Source organism: Pteronotus mesoamericanus, unplaced genomic scaffold (genome assembly GCF_021234165.1).
Source record: "Pteronotus mesoamericanus isolate MK-2021 breed Mesoamerican mustached bat unplaced genomic scaffold, CSHL_Meso_final contig_169, whole genome shotgun sequence".
Lineage (NCBI taxonomy): Eukaryota > Metazoa > Chordata > Mammalia > Chiroptera > Mormoopidae > Pteronotus > Pteronotus mesoamericanus.
This window is the reverse complement of record NW_026555068.1, coordinates 21137675-21144458: the sequence shown is the minus strand read 5'-3', so window position 1 is coordinate 21144458 and position 6784 is coordinate 21137675.

The following is a 6784-nucleotide window of genomic DNA, read 5'->3' as shown; positions in this document are numbered from 1 at the left end:
CTTTGTAAAATCTCTTACTAAAAAACTAGCTGAAAGAGAGTATATAATTTACACTTTTCTAATCTTATTTTTCTGCCAAGCTTCACTTGCCTAAACAACCATATAGTCCATATTTTCTAGAACAATTCCAATTTAGTGTAATTTTATCCTTTTTCAATAAAATTGGTATAGAGGTTACTTAAATGCAATATAATTGTAATATTCCTTAAGGCTTTTGTCAATTAAGTAGATTCACAAGTAAGAAAATCTCCTTTGTCAAGCATCCCACTTTGGGGTGGGACTCAGGGAAGAGCTGATGTTGCAGTTTTCACCCAAACAGACAGGAGGCAGAATTCTCTCTCTGTCTTTTGTTCCCTCCAGGCCTTCAACTGATTGGGTGCGGCCCACCCACATCGTGGAGGACAATGTGCTTTACCCAAAGTCTACTGAGTCAATTGTTAATGCCACCCAAAAAGATACCATCACAGCAACATCTAGACTAGTATTTGACCAAATATCTCGGTACCATGGCCTAGCCATGTTGACACATAAAATTGACCATCACACCAGTAAAAAGAGGTACTTGGTAAATGTTTGTGGAATCAACTAATAGAATCTGCCAATCTCACACTTATTTTCTTCCCCTTTCACTTCCTTTTCCTCCTTCCTTTGCCTGCTTCTCTCTTAATGCCTTTCTCGCGTCCTTCTGCTTCCTTTCTTTCCTTGGTGCGCGTCTTCGCCCTGCTTGATTCTCCCAGGGATGCCGGGGAGCCCATCAACCGCTGAGAAGTGAGGAGTCAGGTGGAGCAAAAGGCCCTGGCTGTGACCACGCCCACCACTGGTGGGAAAGGAAACCTCAAGGGGAAGGGACTGTCAAGGTCAAGCTCGGTCAGCGGAGAGCCAAGACCAGGACTGGGTGTCCTGGTAACCAGAGCTCCTTCCACTACCTCTGCCAAAAACTCAAGCTGGGGCTGGTTTAGAAGTCATAGAAGGCCCCTGACAGGAGACCCTGCCTCCCACAACATTCCCTGCAGAGAAAGCACTGTACGCTGACCCCTGCCCGGCTCTATCAGGCAGAAGGAGTCCAGCTTATGCTGCGAGCCAAAGAATTCTGGTGGGATTCACGCCTCTGGTGTCAGAATCCAGGGGTCTACTCACCCTCAGGGGGAAGCATGACACCTCTCAGTTAGGTGTCTGAGTGGGGAGTGCTGTCCATGTCACAAGACTTAACCCTGACCGGTTACCTCCTGAGCAAATAGAAGCAAGCCTACCAACCTGCCTTTCTCCCTCGTGCCCTCCCTTCCTCAACGAGCATGTATTGGATGCTCTCTCCACGGCCCCAGTCTCGGAGAGCCCGCACGCCAGTGGGACAGACTTGTGATGCGGCTGGGCGGTCACGCCTCCCCCTTGCCCAGACTTCACATGTGACCCGTCTCCTGGGCTGCCCTCTGGACATGCTGCCTCCCTATTCACTGGTCTCTTTGTCCAGCTCTTCCAATGTGTACATAAAAATACTGCAGCCAGAGAGGCGAGTTGCTCTGGCAAGACACAGAGGGTCTCCGAACAGTAAATTCAAGTCTGAATCCACTTTCTTTTTCAGTCACTCAGTGGGGTCAGCCCTTGACTTAGAAGTTGTTAAACAGTTCCATCCACTAGAGGGCACCAGCCAACCCTCCATCCATCCCAATCCTCCCTTGTCCTGAAGAGCTTTGGGCACTAGGTCGTTCTGCTCCCAAATTCGTAATACGAATACTTTTTCCTTCTCAAAATGAGCCTTGCCAACCAGGCAGAGTAATAATAAGGTAAGGGGTGGGGAAGTCAAGCTGTCATAATACAAAAAGAGGCCGCAGGTTGCCTTATTAAGAAATATATCAGAACCAAAGACACAAAAGATTTTGAAACACCTATGCATGTTTGTTATCCTATCCATCTGCCAAAATCTCACATCAATGGACAACCACAACACAATCTCACAGGACTGACAAGCCGTTGTGTAGCAGTGGTATCAACTAAATGCTGGCCATAGACCAGTACCTCAGAATTACCCAAGATGCGTTTCTCTCTCTCTCTCTCTCTCTCTCTCTCTCTCTCTCTCTCTCTTAAAACACAGACTTGAGGACCATATCCACAGAGGCTCTTGATAATACATCTGGAGTGGGACCCAGGAACATGTGTTGTCAAAAGGCTTCTGATATGTAAAAGAGTTTGGAAGCCATTGCTATTCACTAGAGTTTTAGGAATGTCAAGAACAAGGGTGAGAAAGAGACTTGAATTCAAAGGTAAACTGCACGTTTGGGGGCTATGAGAGGAGGAACAAATCTACGAGATCAATGTCTGGTGAGCTGCAGCTACACTTGGTCCGTGGAAGGTGACGTGAGCCGCTCAGCTCAGAAGTCTCTCCTGGGCCTTCTAACCTCAGTGACATGGAGGCCGCAGCGGGGCTGGAGGGGCACTGGTTTGGGCTCAGGTCAGCCTCCATTTGTATCCAGCCCTATCAGCTAATGGCTATCGACCCTGCGTGCCCTTGAACTCCTCCAGCTTGTTTTCTTATGTGTAAAAATAAACACAATGCTCATCTCATTGTCGTGAGGATTAAATGAGCAAAGATCTGCAAAGCATTTAGTGCCCAGAGGAGCACAGCGCCTGCGAGGTACCGAATGCTGTTTGTCTACACACTGAATATTACTGTTACTAGCCTATGAGGGACAAGAGCAGGACAGTACACCAGAGCCCCTCCCCCCGCAACCCCACCAGGCACCAGTGGCCTGGGCTGTCTGTGGACTTCTATTACAAGATACACCTCATCAACTCCAGCTGCTCGTTGGCCAGGGACTGTCTTTTTGACATGCATTGTGAATCTGCCAGCTAAGAAACACCCACAGTCCAGGTCAGGACCAGAGAGTGAGCCTCTCCTTCTATTTCTCCCACTCTTCAGGAACTTGCAGAGTTGGATGAAGACCTCCATGTTTAACACCCATGGACCTTCTGAATCAAATAAATATTTTCCAGATCTCTCCTACATCAGATCTTGCTGGGCACATCCTCCTTCTTGAAGCCACCCACCCCTTTGCCCCTAGGAATCCCAGGAGCCCTCTGAGCTCTCTTCCTTTCCTTCTGAGGGCCCCTTCCTGGTGGAGATCCTTTGCCCACTCCTAAATTAAATGGCAAGTATCCTTATAAAAAGAGGAGGAGAGACCATGGAAAGCCACGGGAAGACAGAGACAGAGATTGGAGTCATGCTGCCGCAAACCAAGGAACATGAGGCTACTAAGATGGAAGAGACCAGGAAGAAAATCTCCCCTAGAGTCTTCAGATGGTGCATAATTCTGTTGACACCTTGATTTTGGACTTCTATCCTCCAAAACTGTGAGAAAATGAATTTTCTTTGTTGAAAGCTACCAAGTACACAGTAATTTGCTATGGCAGCCCTAGGAAGCTAATACACTCAACCTCAGGACTCACTTCATGCATCATCTCCTCCAGGAAGTCCTCCCTGAGTTCCTCCTATCATAGCACCCTTGTCGCTTATATCAGATGTCCCATCTGTATCTCCCAAAAGCAAAAAAACAAAACAAGACAAAAACCTCTTAAAAGGCAGTGATTAGTTTCTATTCCCAACTGTAGTAAGAGGACTGTTCCAGGAATAGAGCAGGTAGGTGCTCATCCAAATCAATGCATTAGAATCTCAGCCCCTGTGCACCTCCTATGGTGTGGATATCACGCCTGGAACTGCTGAACATTCCCTCACTGAGTCATCTCAATAGGCCTGTGAGGTAGGTACCATCAGCTCTGTCTTATAGATGCAGAAATTGAGGGGCAGCAACTTGCCCAAGACCATTCTGTAAGCAGAGTTAGAGTTTATACCCAGGTCTGTTTAAATCTCAGGTCCTGGCAAAGCATGAGCATGACAGTTTCAAAAGACCAGCAGCCGACCAGAAGAAGAGGGGGTATGGGAAAAGGGGGGGGGTGGCGTCTTAATTAGCTAATTTTAAGGCACAGCCATTGTGTGTGTGTGGGGGGGCGGGTAATACATTGCAGCAGCTTCAATTGTGAGGCCTGATAGCAAGCCGCCCTGTGATGCAAACAGGATAAGAAAGGAGGACGAGAAGAAGAGGAAACAAGAGGGAAGAAGGGGAAACAAGAAGGAAGAAAGGGAGGGAGAGAATAGCGCTGCTAAGCGGGGAGGCGAACGTGGTTCTCTTTGTTCCCCCTCCCCACTTCTTCCTGTCCATGCCCCTGCCCTCTTCTTGTGCGTGGCCTCATTGTCGAGGCCTCAGTGCACAGATGCAGCCTGAGCTCCCACCATGGCCTCTAACGACATGTGGGAGGCTAAATAATGGCCCCCAAAGACACCCGGTGTCCCAATTCCCAGAACCAATAAATGTTACTTTATGTGACAAAAGAGGACTTTGCCTATTTGATTAAGTTAAGCATCTCGAGATGGGAAGATTTTCCAGGTGGGCTCTAAATGTAACTATACGTATCCTTACAAGATGCAGAATGACGTCTGACACAGAGAAGGCAAGGTGACTGTGGAGGCAGAGACTAGAGGAATGCGGCCACAAGCCAAAGAGTGCTGGCGGCCCTGAAGCTAAAGAGGCAAAGTAACAGATTCTCCTCTAGACCCTCCGGAGGAGGCATGTCCCTGCTGACACCTGATTTCAGGCCAGGGCTACTGATTGCAGGCTTCTGGCCTCCAGATTGTGAGAGATGTTTCTGTTGCTGTAAGCCACCCGGTGTATGGGAATTTGTTAGAGCAGCCACAGAAAACAAATATAGCAGGGTTTCCAAAATCACTCCATCTTGATCGAGGCTTGTTTTCTTGGCAGCCTCCTTTATTTGGTGTCAGGGAGGAACAAAATCCAGTTATATCAATTCACCCTAACGAGAGTCCCCTAAGTTCTCAGAGGCAACAGAGTTCTTCAATGTGAGGATTTATAAGTCCTCAAATGAATGTCTGATTGGTAAGAATCATGTAAAGAAACAAAGTGAATTAAAACCTGTTGCGGACGTTCTGTAAGTTATGTTTCTCCTCGGCATGAATCTCTTCCCCAAGTTCTGTGCTACTTATCACAATTATGCCTTATTTTCAGTAATATATGTTTCTAGTTTTCTGTGCAGATTTGCCCTGTAAAGCAGACAAAACCCTTTATCCTGTAATAAGATCCCCTCAACTCTAAGGCAAAGCTTCCTGAGTGATCACTTCTGGACGGCTTGCAAGTTAACACAGAGCTAAGGCTGTAACTGTCAGCCTCCGAGGAAAGCCCGCTGCCTAGAACAATCAGAGCCCTCACGGCTTCTGCAGCATACTTCTAAGTGACGCCGACATAAAAAATGGAAAGCAGCACCTCCATCTATCCTGCACTCTCTGCACAAGCATTCTTCCTCAGCGGTTATATTTACACTTCCCCTGGTTTTTTAAAAGTCCAAAGCTAAATGGTGAAACATGGGGTCCTGTGGCAGACTGCCTGTGGAACGGGCTCCAGCACCGATGCCAAAGCAATCGTGGGTGCCCTGCCTTGTCTTCCTTCCGTCAACAGACTATACTGAGCAGTAAACAAGAGTAGGGGGATCGGAACCTACACTTCAGAAGGCCCCCAGTTGATTCCTGGGCACTTTAACATTTGAGGAGCACCGCTCAGCCTGAAGTTGGAGGCCAGCATTTGGTGTCTGGCAGCTGAGGGCCACCTGATGGGCAAGTCCCAGGTAGGAATGGACACACCAGAATGACAGCAGGCTGGGGACTTTCAGGCTGCCACCAAGTGGAATGAATTAACTGCTTAGATTGCAAGGCTTCCCTCGAGCAAGAAGGACTGTGAAGCACCGCTTGTCCCAGTGTTTTATTGGGTATTTAGGGCACTGTCTCCCTCTGTAATGCAACTTTTTTTTTTTTTGGCCTGCATGTCTCTCCAGGAGTCTAAACACAGACAGATTCAACTAGCATTGTCTAATTTCTAAGTAGTCTTCCGCCCTAGCTGTGCTTTGATTTTGATGCTGACTGCTGGAGTCGCTTAGCCGGCTACAGTGGCGGCAGGCTTCTGCCCTGAGAGCCCTCGCTCCTGGCGCCCGGAGGGCACGCCGGCCAGCAAGCACTTGGTGAGGCCCCTCTGGGCGGGCGCGGCCAAGGGCTCGTTGGCCTCATTTGGGTCGGCGTAAGAATTTACTGTGGCTTTTCAAGGAGGGTGAAACTTTCCTTGGGATGAGATAACAAATATGAAATGAATGGAAATATCATACAACAGTGCAAACCCCACAAAATACTGTACTAGAGCCACTGCAGAAGAGATTTCTGTGCAAAATAAAACCATCCATTGAGTAGGTAAGCCTTGTGTTGAGTGCCTTGCCTATATTTGCTTATTTCATTCCATTGGCCACCTTGTGACCTAGTAAAGAAAGTAATTTTCTCTTCCATTTTATAGAAGAGGAAACTGAGGCACAGCAAGATTCAGTGGTCCGCCCAAAGTCTCACCCTGATAGGCGCTGGAGCCGAAATTTGAAGGACTGTTGGGCGCCAGCAACCTCTGCTCTTCATTGCTCTGCTCTTCATTGCTCTGCTCTCATTTGGGGCTGAAACAAGGTCAAGATCAGGGAACACTTTATTGCCATCCTGAGGAGGAGGATTCAAAGGACGACCTCACGGAGGACCCCTGCCCAGCACTCGGTCTCCTGGATTCAAGCCTCCAGGCTGGCGCAGGCGGGTAACGGAGAAATGAACACATCCTCTTCCTCATCTCAACAGAAAGAGGCGTTCTCAGGCTCCCAGAGGAGCCGCTGCCCCCTGAGAACATAATGAGGATGCGCTCAA